At 37.9% G+C, this 14,082-nt stretch overlaps 1 non-coding gene across 1 annotated transcript; it reads left to right on the forward strand.

Moving 5' to 3' along the window:
• Positions 1-13,690: 13,690 nt before the first annotated feature.
• On the forward strand, positions 13,691-13,794 carry LOC147475353 (small nucleolar RNA R71). Its single transcript, XR_015209956.1, has one exon. It is a non-coding gene; the product is annotated as a small nucleolar RNA R71 (small nucleolar RNA).
• The last annotated feature ends 288 nt before the right edge of the window (positions 13,795-14,082 follow it).

The raw sequence follows: 14,082 nt of genomic DNA on the forward strand, positions 1-14,082 counted from the left end.
ATAGCAGCTTCGAGTTTTTATAATAAGCGTAAATAAGACTCCTTTTGGTGCTAAGATGCAACTTTTATGATAAGTGGTATGAATTGCTCTGTAACCTAAAAAAGACAATAAAAGCTATGAGTTATTTTTTCATTATGCGTAAGAAGGGTTATAATGCAGTAATGCAAGTATAATAAAACACACATTTGGGAGCTGATCACCACCTCCAAATAGCATTTTGCTTGTCCTCAAGCAAAGATGAGAGAAAAACTAAGATCATAAATGACTGATTTATTATTAATTATAATAATCTCGTTTTGCGGAGTGCGATTGCATTGACCATATGCAACAAGGCCTTAAAACCACTAGAAATTTCCCAGTGGACGAGCTTTAAGCCTCATGAGAGTTTTCCAGTAAAGGTACTCACAAACTTCTTTTATCTAGTATAAAGATCTTGTTTCCTTATTTATTCGCAGAAGTTTATACATCTCATTAGCGGGGAATAAGGACAAGCTCTTTTGAACTTAAAATAACATATGTACAGTAATTTAATCATCTAAAGATAAATATGCAAAACATGAGCAATGAAATACAAAAGCAAAGTCATTTCTGAAACTTTTGGAAAGCGTCCTTAAAGTGGGTTCTCATAGGGGTGTGTCGTAATCATAACTCTCTGATAGATTCACTCAAGTTTTGTTCTCTCAAGTGCAGTGGGCACTTATATTCCTCACATACTTGAATGACGTCCAAAGAAACCGGGGTCGATTAATCATACTCGCCATTTACTATCACACCATCCTATTCCTAATTGAGATAGAGGTCTTTTATTAGGAGTTACGAGGCTAGGGTGATTGATAAACGGTAAAACAATAGTTTTACCTACGAATAAGTAACGAGACTCAAATGCAAGTAAAACTAAAACTAAATTACGCTTAATATTATCAAAGTTTTCTACTCTCGATGATATTGCAATATAGTTGGAATAGAAAATTCGTTCCACTCCTAGTTCTTTAGAATTTTAAGTTAACTACGATTATCAGTCTATCAAAGTTAATGAAAGTAACGATAGGATTATACTACGATGGGAAACTACTAATCAGGAAACGATAATTCAAACTATGGAATTGGTAATTTGACTATATGAGGAGGAATTAGGGGGATTTGATTCCACCTTAACTCAACTTAATTTACTAACGAAGAATTGTCGTAATCCGAATTGAAATGCTTTCGCATAGCAATTTGGTCTTCCTAATCCCTAATTGTTCATGGTAATCTCTACCAACTAACAACTAGCATGTGAAACAATCAAATCCATTCTCATAGTGAACTAATTGTTTTCTAGAATAGAATTGAATATCACGAACTATTCTACGCTAACAAAAATCAAGCTTCATCAAGGCTTCTTCAAACCCTTCTAATGGAGGTTTTAGCCTTGAATCATTATGCTATCATTAATATATAAATCATAACAAGACATGATAAAAAAGATTATAAATTTACTTATTTGATTTTAAATGGAAATCTAATCATGTAAGATTGAATTGAAACTAGTAATGATAATTAACTAAATCTATGAATTGAAGCTAAAATGATTTAATGAAATGAAACCAGATTTATGAATAACTAACTAACTTTATTGATCTAATGAATAATAACAATACTGATTAAAAACTGAATTCAAAACAAAGTAATAAAACTAATTAATGGAGTCTAAACTAATTTATTTTCTAATCTAGGTCTACCTAATGAGTCTTCCTCCTTTCCTCCTTTCAAGAAGAGAAAGAGATCCCCAATTTCGTGAATGGGCCTAGAGCCATGTTTTGGACCGGAAAATCGAGCCCAAAACCCAATTTCTTCAGTCCACAGAGGTCTTTTCAGCTAGATTTGATTTCAACAGACTTTTTGTCCACTTTTGCTCTTCTGATTGGATCAAGGTTTAGACCATTAGAAAGCTCTTTCCAATACGGTCGTTTTGACATAAGGTAGGCCAAATTCCGAGGTCTGAGTCCAAAGATATGGTGTTCGAAAGTTCTGCTGATTTTTGTGCGCTGTTTCTGCCCGCGTTGACTTTGACTTTTCAGCTTTGACTAGGCTTTTTTTCCTTGAATCTTGGCCTTTAATCACAGAACTTCTTAGCAACCAACCCTTTCTCCTTAATCTCGCAAAAGTGACACATTTCTGCACATAATTGGCTCCAATGCCTGAAATACATGAAAGCACGTAATCAGCATTAACTCTTATTTATTACTCGCATAATTATTCTAAAAGTATTATTGTTAAGGGGTTAAAACTACAGTTTTGGGCTCTTATCAGTGATGGTTTAGAAAGAAAAAGGAAGGGGAAAACAAAAATATGATAAGTTGAGAAATTGGGTCTTCAAGATACTTGTAATTAGAGAAGAATCTCGTTTTGTTCTTTGCTTCCGAATTGTGATTCATTCTTTTAGCCTTTTGACTTTGTGACTCCATTTGATTTTGAAATTTGGGAGTTCTATCTTTGTTTTTGTTTTTGTTTTTTTTCTTGATATCGTCTCCTTTTGATTTTGAACTTTTAGGAGATTCGATTTTTGACTCCTTTGATTTTTTTAGAGTTTTGGTTTTTGATGGGTCTTTCTTTTCTTCAATTTCTTTTCTTTTTGAAGCAACTAACTTATCTATTTTTGTACAAGGTCTTCTCTTCTCCTTTTCTGATATCTATCCAATTCTCAACTTCTCAGCTGGGTAAGGAATTTATGTGTTGTAACGAGTCAGGAATTTATGGCGAAGAATAAAAAGGCTTTTAGAAATTTTGGCATGATGTATTTGTATTACCTTCTAGTCATATACCAAATCCATAAGAAAACAAATAAAACAAACATATAAGATTAATATTATACTAACGTTATAATTATACATAAGTGTGAAAAGAAAACAAACATCAAACTAAAGATAAAACATAAACTATAAACTATCTATACGGACACTAGGGAGCTGCCTAGTCAGAATCCGTGCGTGACTAGTCACGACGTCGAGAAGATCCTTCTCCTGGACGACATCGGGTCCTAGGGTGTCTATTGCTATGCGGGAGTGCATCTCTAATGCTCTACAGTGTTCTAGTAACACTGTGCCGCTATTGTCACAGCCCAAATTTCTAAATAATAAAAAAAATGAATATTTGAAATATAAATATCTCAAACATCACTATATTCAATTGTCTAAAAACCCAGGCTATGACGGGGTGGATACTACACATGCCAAAACCGAAAACCCACATCATAAAAGAATCTTAACAACAAAAATAATCTCCAAAATCCTCTTTATTACTTTATAAAAAGTCTATCTTCCGTCTCAATAAAACATCAAACCACCCTAAGAATAATAGTTCTTCAACATCGTATTTTCATGTCATATGAAAAGAAAACTACGTTATTACATCCTTTCAATAAGAATCAGACCTAATAAAGAACTAACGGACTGCTCCAGGCAAGAATCCAAATCAAATGCCGCGGTTCCACTGCCTTCCACCTATGTTCCCAAGAACACACCCACGTTGCCAAAACAAAGCAAACATGGGTCAGCAAAATAGAATTTGCTGGTATAAGTAGACTAACCACATATAAACATTATCATACTTTAATTATCCAACAAACACGTTATATTTTTCCCATAACTTAATCATTCTCAGCTTGGAAGACAGGTAGTTCCGTCATTTCAACGGGCATATTTTCTCCCCAAGCAAAACTTCCATTATATTAACTCATTCTAATAACTCGTTTTAATATCTAAATCATTGAATTAAAACTTACCGATATCCACTGCTGTATAAGGGTAGGACCGCGTCCCTACACAAAATGTTATTAAGTCCTACCCTCCTGCAACAGAAAGTTAGAACTTCTATATAACATATGTAGATATTATATTAGGTATTCAAAAGTAACCCAAACACTTGCATGGTTGATAAAAGTAAAAATGAATAGTCTACTCACGAAATGAACGATGAAATCAAAACGTAAGTAAACTAAAACTATCTTATGATGCTTATATTTATCAAAGATTCTACTATCAAGTCTATGAGATATAGTGGAGTAGAGTGATTCGTTCCACTCTTAGTCCTTCCGCATGCTATGTTCTCAAGTGTAAGTACTCTAAACTTAAAGTCTAATGAGAGATTTACGAAAAAGGCAACTAGACTACGATGCAACCCACGAAATGCAACTAGTCAACGATGGGAATAACTAAGGGAATGCTACGTTGATTCTATGATAAGGAGTTAGAGGGGGATTGATTCCACCTTAACTCGAATTAATCCTATTAATTAATCGTCAGAATCCGAATCGAATGAGCTTCCATGAGAACAATTGGTTCTTCCTAATCCCTAATTACACATGGCATTCCTACCAATTCATAACTAGCATGTGAACGATTAAACCCATTCTCATGGTGAACTAATCGTTTCTAGAGTGGAAAGGAAATTACGACGATTCTACAATATTCAGAATCAATCTTTCATCAAGGCTTCTCAACCCCCTCTAATGGAGGTTTAGCCGAGAATCATTATGCAATCATTTCCGATTACATTTAAACTAAACATGATATAAAGAATTGAAATTTACTTAATTAAACAATAATGAAATCTAATTTAATGACTCAAATGAAATAAAGACAGGAATTGAAATTAGATCTAGGAATGGAAATGACAAAATCGAAATTGATAAAAATACTACTTTATTGATCTAATCAAAATGAAGAACAAGATTCAAAGGTTTAATCTAATATAATAATTGAAATGGAACTAAACTTAATTAATCTACATGAAAAACTAGATCTAGAATTCATTAATGGAGGCTACTAATCTAATCTAATCTATTTCTAGGTCTAACTATCTACCATTAACAAAGAGCTAAGCTTTTGTTTTTATACATTCAGATCCAAAAATCGTGCATGGGCTTGGAGCCATGTTTTGGGCCAGAGAATCAGGCCCAAAACCCAATTCTTTCAGTCCAAAAAGGCCTCTTCAACTGCAGTTGGCTTCAACAGACTTTCCATCCACTTTTGCTCCTCTGATTGGGTCAAATCTTAGACCATTGGAAAGATCTTTCCGAGCCGGTCGTTTTGACATAAGGTAGGCCCCATTCCGAGGTCTGAGTCCAAAGATATGTCCTTTGGAAGTTCTCACGACTTTGTGTCTTTGTTTATTTGCCCGCCGACTTTTCGTTTTTGACCGGGCTTTTAGAAAGGCTTTGTCTTCTCGAAACTTGGCCTTTAATCACGGAACTCCTTAGTAACCGACCATTGCTCCTTTATCTCACTAAAGTGGCACATTTCTGCACATAATGGACTATGAAGCCCGAAATGCATAAAACACGTAATGTCGGTGTTAACTCTTAATTATTACTCACATAATTGGTCTAAAAGTATGATCACTGTTAAAAGGGTTAAAACTACAGTTTTGGGCTCTTATCAAACCACCCCAAACAGCATTTTGCTTGTCCTCAAGCAAAGATGAGAAATTAACATAAGTGACCAAAAATGGAGTTCTATCTACTTCGTTTTTAGCGAGTCGCGATTGCATTGACTATATGCAACAAGGCCTTAAACCACTAGGAATTCCCTAGTGGACGAGTTATAGCCTCGTGAGAGTTTTCCAGTGAAGGTACTCACAAACTTCATCTATACTACAATGACTAAGAAATAAAACTATTGTTTCCTTATTCATGCTCCAAACTATCTATACATCTCACTAGCTATGAACAAGAATAACCAAGTCAAAAACCTAAACTAATATATGCATAATAATCAATCATCTATAATAAACATATATACAATGAGTAATACTATGAAATGTCTAGTAGGTCCGTTTAAAACTTTCGAATAAGCGTCCTTAAGTAGGTTCTCACAATAATAGTCAAGATACAACACTCTGATTTTTCCACTCAAGTTTATTTACTCTAGTGCTTGTGAGTGGGCACACTTTACCTTACAATCTCAATGACAACAAGGAAGCCGAGTCGATCAAACACATCTGCCACTTACTATCACACTAGCCTATTCCTAATTGAGCTAGAGGTCTTTATTAGGTGTTCATGGGGGATTAGGAGATGGTTTAAGAAGGAAGGAAATGGATATTCAAAAAGGACAAGTCTGAGATAATAGAGTCTTCATATTATGTAACTAGAGAAAACCTTGTTATTTACTTTTTTTGCTTCTACACTTTGTTTCCATCCTTAGCCATATTTTCATTTTTTTTTTTTTTTTTTTTTTTTTTTGACTCCCTTTTATTCTATTTTTGGAGTTTTTATTTTATTTCTATTTTTAGTTTTCTTTTCCTTGGATGGAAACTTCTTTTCTTTATTTTCTGAAGCAATTAACTAACTTTTGTTTACACAGGTTTTTCTCTTCTTCTTTCTTCCTCATTCTATATCGATCCAAAAAGGGCCTAACTAACTTAGGATATGGCATAGTGATCAAGCAAGTGGACGTGTGATTTCTCTATCTGGATTTTACTTCTCCCTTGTGTCATTTCTCAAATGTTTCGCTCATATAAGGCTTTAGGCTATATTCTCACAGGATTTGTAGAATAAGTACTCTAGCCTAGATTTGAAAACTTCTTCGCTAACAATCGTAGATACTAATGTAATATATTTATAGATAGATGCAAAGATTATTACCTACATATTAACCTAAGTTTCTAACAATTATTCTAATACAAAAGCTACGTGAGACTTCTAGATTGTTAAGAGCATAGAGAAGGAAAACAATACCACTATTCCTAAGTGTATAGCATGAACTTATTTATTTATATTTTTGAATTTTTAAAATTTTAACTAGAAAACAAATGCATATTAACTCTATCTATATCCTAACAGATGCCTTAATTACACGTGTTTCTATGCCCCCCCAAAACAAGAAGCATGCTTTGTCCTCAAAGCATTTAAATAAAGAGGGTAGGAAAAATACCATTGAAGCGCCGAAATTCGGAACATCTGTAGAACAAGGTTAGAACGTACTAATATAGGAAATAAAAACTAACACAACTCTATACGAGTTCTACCCATTATGGGGTTAACAAGAATGAAATTGCTTGGGACATAAGCAGACACTAACTAGAATGAAAACTTACCTTATCCCCCCGCATTACTCATTATCTTCCTCATCCTCTTCTTCCATAAAGAATTGAGGTTCCTTCGCGTCCTGCCATGCCATGATAATTTGCCAGGCTTCCCGCCATTTATCATCTATTATTGCTAACCTATTAAGAGCCACTTGGTCTGACGGGGTGTAGGGTGCAACCAGATGAGGTTGTATCCTCCACCCTTGCCAAGTCATTGCACGGAAAGATCGAATAATACTATTGGTGGGTCGCGTGCGCGATTAATCGACCGTAATCCAATCCGTGAAAGCGTGTACAAAAAAGGAAAGAAACATAGCATAATACGAGAAACTAGAACGGGCATAAGAAGGTACTTATGCCTCATGCTATGGGATCGAGCTAAACTAGACATCAAGGTTCGGGAAGGTCATGACACATACGTCCGTGGCTAAAGCAAGGAAGACGGCGCAAGTGGGATCATTCACGTAAGAAAAACGCCATTCCCCTAAAATGTTTAGCATGATCCAAAACATAACAGTTCCTATGTTCATGGACAAAGCTACCAAAGGCGACGTTATATTCCCCTTGGTCCTCAATACGGAAAATTCCCGCGCCATACGACTCATGCAAAAACTCGTAAGTGTAGACATACATATTATCGACCCAATAGCACCATGGGTCTTGTATTTCAGCGGGCATAGCAAGTCCAAGAACAAATGCTAGCAAGAACACGGTAATTTCCATTGGTTCATTATCAATGTTGATGGAGAACACTTGTTCTCCATCCGGTCTTTTCAAAGAAAATGCAGTTATCGTAAAAATAAGATGCTAGTGTTGGAGAATAAAGTGCATCCGGTCTTACCATAAGCGGCTCCCAGCCAACGAATGTGATCGCTTCGCGAAACCAAGCACCATAAGTAGTGCTTTGGAACAAATCTTCGAAAGACTATTCCGGTATCAATGTTGGAGATGTCATCTCAAAATTATGCTTTGGAATAGCTGCAAATGATCCGGATACTACGCGCGAAAAACTGGAAATTTTCTGGTCCACGGAAGTCAGGGCGCGGTCGCGCTCTGAAGAAATTGAAATTTCCAGTGTTTGAGCACGGGTCGCGCTCAGCTTGGGCGCGAGCGCGCTCTGACAAAAACTCAGAAAAAATATACAGAGCGAAAAGCGCCCTATAGGGCGAAAGTGCTTCGGAGTTGCGTAAACTTCGGAAAATGAGCCAAAACGAGGGAATCGCGGGGAGTGAAAGGTGAGTGATGGAGTTTAGGTGTAGTGTGAGTTGTGAGGATAGATTGTATCAAGTTTATATAGGTTTAAAGTTGCTAAAATGGATCGAAGTTGCCAAAACTAATTACGGCAGTTTTTGAAAATCCTAAAATTTCCAAACCCGAAACGAAAACAACTCATATCCTTGATTCTAATTCAAACCCAATTATCTTTTAGGTTGATTTTATGATAGAATGTACCTATTTAATCTAGATTTCATCCTACAATGATACTCAATCATAGATATGCCTAAACGGCCAAATTTTCACCTTGACTCCGCAATAAATTCTAACACGAGGGTTATAAAAATAATGCTTGAATTGATAAAACCACTCCCAAACAAGTTGGGAAGGTGGGGTCAATATTAAACAACCACGCATAATGAAAATGACCCATTATATTAAAAATAATTCATGCGGAGTACATTTCACTACAAAATTCAACTTACGGAAATAAACTTACATAAAAATAAATGACAGTAATGAAACTACAAATAAAACATAAAACATAAAACTATACTATCCCTAGCTACTCCGGAACTGGTTGCGAAGGCACATGCTCTGGAGACTGCTCCTGAACTCCTGAAGAGCTAGCACCATTCATCTTTCGACGACGACGCTCGTGCCTGGATGGTGTGTCCTCAGAAGGAGAGTCCCCGTGAGGTGGGAATCGTGTCAGCAACTCGTCCCGGAACTGGCGCTGAGCTTCTAGCTCGGTGCTCATCTGTTCCCACCTCTCGTCCTCTCTCTAGGTACGGAGCTCGAAGTTGTGATGCATCGTTGCCTGTCGAGTCCGGAGGTCTTCACAGATAGTGTTAAGCGAACGCATGCCTCGATGGATCACAGCCATGCGTTACGCATCCGGCCCTCTCCAAGGCATCCGCGTCAAAACAGTCAAGTCCTCCTCATCCTCGGAGGCATCCCGATGTCCCCGACCTCCTTGGCATTCTCAGCTCCTCCATCCTCTTCTTCTTCTTCTCTATCCTCAGCCAATCTCCAAACCCGTTGGACACACTCCTTATAGATCACGAGGGTTACGGTGGAGAGTGATGTATGTCCGATCGATCGCGAGTCGCTTTCAACTTGGAGCATGATCTTTGTTATCAACACAGGGAGAGGGGCAACAGACCTCCCTACTCCCCTAATCATGCTCAGTAAAAACTCTAAGATGCAGAAGTCATACTTCCGCTCCTGGAGTATCCATAAGATATGGAGGCAGTTCAGGCCGATATCGCTGACCTTCCCTTCCCTAGACGCGTTCAGACCAATCCACCGGTCAGAAGCCGCGGTTGGTTGGTCCTAAGGGAAGCCTGTCGAACACAATGCGATCTTGCATTGTAGTCCCCTCCAATAACTGTCTCGTGCATCAATGGCTCTACCCCATTATGTTGGGACTCCTGCAGGGTGACATCCAGATGGATTCTAGGCGGAATGCCTAGAATCTCAGCCAACAACCCAGTCGTCACTTCCTTCCGCCTCTTCGCCACAACAACAAAAATCCTCGTCCCTTCCAACTCCCTCGTATCGTAGAACCGTCGGACTAAGTCCTCGTGGTAATAGGCTTCAGTCGAGTACCACAAGCTACTCCAGTCTCGACTGATCATCTCGTCACCGTAAAACGGTGCGAAGTGGTCGGCGGTAAAAGCTTGCTCCGGCAAAATTCGGCGTTGTTGAGCCATTGGAAGTTTGGAATGTAGTGGGGGTTTAAATGTGATGTAGTGGTGGGATTTTAATCGACCGGTTGAAGCAACAGTGGTGGTGGTGGAGTGGTGGTGCGGCAGCACCAAAATTTTGAATTTTGGTGGTTTTAGTGATGTAAATCGGTGGGAGTGGTGGTCGGTGGTGTTTGGAGTCGATTTGGGTTGGGATTTGATTTTGAAGTGGGTTAATTCTCGTTTCCTTTTATTTTGATTTTGTTTTTTTTTTAGTTTTGGAGCTTGGCGTTAATGGCGGAATGGAGAAGAAGATCGCGAGTCTTTGCTAAAAGGTAAGGCGTGGGTTGGGTTGGGCCCAAGCCCAAAATCGAAATTTGTGATTTTTTTTCGATTTTTCGCAAAAACTTCAAATCAAAATTGCCGCCAAGCATCGATCCGATTTTTGCGAATGAGATATGGAAATGATCAGGAGAGAATTTCCAATCTAATGATCCATAAAACACTCCATTCCGACTGTGGATGATATATAAGATAGTGGAAAATGCCTCGAAGTGCGTGCATGACGTACGTTATGCGAACAATTGAACTCTAAATTCATGGATTATGTCAACCCGAATCGTAATATAATAAAACGGCCTAAGCAACTCTAATGGGACATAAATATTTAGTACGGAAACACGAACACCCCACCCCCAAACAAATTTTTACAACGAAGCTTAGAAAATTTGTTTTTAGCAGTGGGTCTTTTAAAGTCAGATTCCCGAGACTTCCTAGGTTACTATGCTTATTCTTTAATATATATATATATTTTTTAATTTTAAAAATAAAAATAATAAACAATAAAGACATAATTCACCCCATAGAGAAACATGACTCAAAAAATCCGAGAAAACATGCAAGAGTGGAAAACGTGAATTATGTTTAAACGTGGACTTAGGTTCCGGTACTTATAGCCACACACTCCATAGAGAGGGCCCGGTTACCTTAATGGTGCACTCACCAATATATGGAAATGAAAGGACATGCACCAAACACAAAAGTTGAGTCGTTTATAATCAGATACTCGAGACTTGTCTAAACATATGTATGAACATGCAGTTTATCATATATCAACAACCGAAATAATTGTGGATCATTCCATAAATAAATATCACAGAAAACATATCCAAACACAATCAAGCACCAAGATTTCCTATGACCCAACCTAGTGAAATGAAAGCGAAGTCGGATAACCTTATTACGTAACCTAACATGCACCTTCTTTTTCATTTTTGAATGAGTGAGTGTTCTAGTAAATAAGTGTGGAAAAGTGAATGGTTGTGGAGAATATGGTGGATATGGATAAGTTGTAGAAGGACAACATGTAAACAATGAGGATGTGGTTTTAGCACAAAACTCATTCATGGTGTGTGTAGGGACTGTCTCAAGTCTGAAAATGAAGGTGTCAAATGGTTTGTCCTTCTGAAGTATTTGTTTACTAGGTGGATTTAAAAATTATGGAGCACAGGGAGAAAAAAAAAAGGATCGAAAGCAAACTCGAGATTCCTTTGAAAGGGGAAGGAAGGAGAGAGTCGATGGATGTTGTGTAAAGTAGTTCTTGATAGGGTGATTCATCACTTGCTCGAAAAAACTCATCGAATTGCTCATCTAGATTGGTCATATCCTCGTTACTATGATAGTCCTCTACATCTTTGAGAAAGTCATCTATCTCATCCTCATCCGTAATATGTGTATCGACTTGTGTAGGGATGGAAATGTTGGAGTCTGAACTTCCAAAGGAAAGAAATTTGGGCATATGATTATCAGAGAACGTGTTATTGAAATAATCTCGAGCAATGCTCTCGATCATGCTGACCTCTCCATCCAAAGACGAATCGGGTAATTGTGTCTTTGTTTTAAAAACATTGACTTCAACAGAAAAATGGCCAAAAGACATGGACATTGAACCATCACGGCAATTAATGAGCGCATTGGCAGTTGCCAGAAAAGGACGCCCTAAGATGATCGGGACAGTTAGCGACTTACTTCGTCTCGAGGATGACAAAATCGGCCGGATAGTAAAAATCCTGAATTTTTACAAGAACATTTTCGACGACACCCTTAGGATACTTAATAGACCGATCAGCTAATTGCAACCTCATTTTAGTGGGTTGCATCTCGTCTAGACCTATTTGTCTATACAAATAAAACGGGAGTAAGTTTACACTAACCCTAAAGTCTAATAACGCGGTCGTCGTATAGGAATCTCCTAAGGTGCATTGTACAGTAGGACGACCAGGGTCCTTGTACTTAACAATTCCATTATGTTCAGATAGAGTTGGGAATTGTTCTGTTAAAAAGGCGTTTTTTGGTATATTGGTCTTACGCCTAGTAGTACACAATTCCTTAAGAAACTTAGCATGGTGTGGTAGCTTTTTTATAGCTTCGAGGAAGGGAAGGTTTATAGTTAGGTTCTTAAAAACATCCCTAATCTCCTCGTAATTTGTATCCCTAGTTAACACGGCTAATTTTTGTGGAAACGGTGGTTTCTGTCTATATTTAGCAATGGTATTACCTGGGTGTTTAACCGTGGCTTCCTGTGTTTCTTAGGTTTTGTTGTAACTGGTACCTCTACAGTGGTAGGCTCTTCAGTTTCTATTTCGGTATCTAGTAATATAGCAGGTGTAGGGGCTACTGGTGTGGTAACTATAGGCATAGTTACTTTGTTATCAACCACTCTGCCAGAACGGAGAGTGGTGATGGCCTTTAGCTCACCTACATTTTCATATTCACTACTAGTATTATCGGTTACCTTAAAGGCTGTATTTGTTGTTTTAGGATTAGGTATTTCGTTACTTGGAAACACACCTTTGGGTTGGGCTTTATCTTGAGCCAACTGTTTGGTTAAATTATTAACGGATTGTAGAAGCTATTGGTTAGATTGAGCCATGGTTTGGAAAAGTTTTTGGCTCACTTGTATGAAGGTGTCAAGACGATCCGGTTGTGTGGGTGTAGTAGTCACGGGTGGTGTGACCGAACTATTTCAAGTGAATTATTTATGGGTGGATTTGGGTAGTTATTATTTACCTAACGATACCTCTACTAGCATTATAATTATTATAACTACTTTGACCTTGTGCTTGACCTTGTCGAGGTTGCACTTGGTTGTTATAATTATTAAAATTCCCCGACTCGCCCTTGTCGTAGTGGGGCTTGGTTAAAGCCGTATGCGTAGCCTAACATATTGGTTATTATACCCCCTTGAGGTGTGACGTTTTGGTTATTTCTCCAACCAAAGTTGGGATTTTGTCTCCGCGGGCTTTAGGTTCACTATTAATGGAACAAGCCTGTTCATAGGCTATAGGGACGATGAGTCGGGATGCTCGGGGGCTCAAATGAGAAACTACATGGATTTGAATTTACATTCATGACGGGATTGGCTTTTGTTGTACGAAATGGCCTCTACCTTTTTGTGGGATTCAATTAGAGTTTTAAGCTCAGGATCTGATTTAACCTCAAACATACTGGTAGCCTTAACTGTTGAAGAAGAACTAGCGGAGAGGGAGTAATCGTCACTACCCCCCTAGTTGTTATTTCGCGTAGTTTGGTCCTCTAAAAATTTATAAGCCTCCGAAGCTCCTTTGTTTAAGAAACTACCCCCATTCATTATGTCAAGGACTTCTTTATGGTGGTGTAGAAGTCCTTTGAAAAAGGCACGAACTAACGTGTCTTTCGCTAAGTTATGATGTGGACACTCTATAAGGAGATCGGTGAAACGATTCCAAGCCTCTGAAAATGTTTCATAAGGATTTTGTCGAAAGAAATGAATCTTCGAAAGCATCTCATCCGTCTTTAGGGGTGGGTAAAAATGTTCCATAAACAAATTTGAACAAGTTTAGCCCACGAGTCCACGAATTAGGCGTTTGGGCAGTTAACCAAGACGCCTTTATCGGGCTAAGGTGAAAGAGAATACCCTTAATTTAATTTGTTCCGCACCAACCGTAGGGATGGTGGAATGTTGTTAGGACTTGTTCAATCCTACGATGTAATGTCGATAAGGTTTTTCATGGTCTAATCCATGAAAAACGGGTAACAAATTAAAAATATTTGGGGGGATTTGGAAATCCCC

The sequence above is a fragment of the Coptis chinensis genome, chromosome 9 (assembly GCF_015680905.1).
Source record: "Coptis chinensis isolate HL-2020 chromosome 9, ASM1568090v1, whole genome shotgun sequence".
NCBI lineage: Eukaryota > Viridiplantae > Streptophyta > Magnoliopsida > Ranunculales > Ranunculaceae > Coptis > Coptis chinensis.